Genomic DNA, 1,287 nt, shown 5'->3' with positions numbered 1-1,287 from the left:
ATCCGGGCCCTGCAAGCTCCGTCCACTGTCGTTCTGCATCGAACGCCAGCCCTCCTGGGCGGCGCACAGTGATGAGCTCGGCCGCGTGGGGGAGAGGAGGATCTGAGGCTTAATGGTGGTGCAGGGTGTTGTGCTCGCCGGCGGCGACCGGCGGGCGTCGCGGCACCGGATCGAGCGTCGCCGGGGTCGGTCGCCTCCTGGCAGCTGGGATCGGGAGGTGAGGGAGAGCCTGTGTTCTTTTTTTTCTTGTGGGCCGTGGGTTGAATATTGGAAACTATAGGGGGAGTTTTGGAAAACAGCCTGGACGAAACGTTTTTCTCACTTAATAAAGGACTGCGGGTTGAATACTAAATTACAGAGGGACTTTTCTGTAAAAACGCCGATGACGTACGACCAGAAGTTATTTTATCAAACAGTTTTCCTAAAGCACATCTAGATGTGATGTAAGTATTGCACATCTAAATCTTATGTCATTGATCTTACGTTGAGATTCATCTGGATATTTTCTTTTTCTTTTTTCTTTTTCTCTTTATGCTTGATTCACTCACTTAGATATGCAATAACTAGAGCACATGCAATTAAATTTGTTGTGGAATATGGAAACAGTGCCTAAATTTAGAAAACATTTCTACTCCTCTTCCTCTTATTATTAGATAACTATTACTATAAAATCAATCCGATCCAAGAGAATGCATATAACTTTAAGTTTAGCACCTTCAATATCTAAAGATTTATACAATGTTAATTGCCCTATTTTGTTTGATTTTGAAGATGGTATTTAATAGTTTTTTTTGCGAAAGTAGATGGTATTTAATAGTTAATGTAGCAATGTCTAGCAACTTGAAACAACTACACTATGTCATTTGTTCGATAATTTTTATGTCTTGGTGTTTTGTAAACATAAATCTATACCAATGGAACACTTCCACATGGAGAATTTCAAAACGAGTATAACGGAAAAAACAATTTGTAGACTTAAATACTAGATATTGTTTTGTTCTATAACATTGATAGTCAAAGCATGAAATTATGATGGTCAAACTACAACTTTATGCTTTCGAATGGCATGAGTATTAATAATTGGCCACTCCATTCTTTGGTAGATGATATGTAAGCGTGAGTGTGTGTTTGCACTTTTAAGCGTGTTTAAAAACACATTGTTGTCAAATTCTCAGGAGGAGTTTTTCTATAATGAAATATCATTTTAAATATATTTTCACTCTTCATCGGCATTTCTGTGCCGAACATGCATATGCATAGGCTTGTTCGTGGTCTTGAAATACTTTA

Source organism: Triticum dicoccoides, chromosome 6A (genome assembly GCF_002162155.2).
Source record: "Triticum dicoccoides isolate Atlit2015 ecotype Zavitan chromosome 6A, WEW_v2.0, whole genome shotgun sequence".
Taxonomy (NCBI): Eukaryota; Viridiplantae; Streptophyta; class Magnoliopsida; order Poales; family Poaceae; genus Triticum; species Triticum dicoccoides.
Note: the sequence above shows the minus strand (reverse complement) of the source record.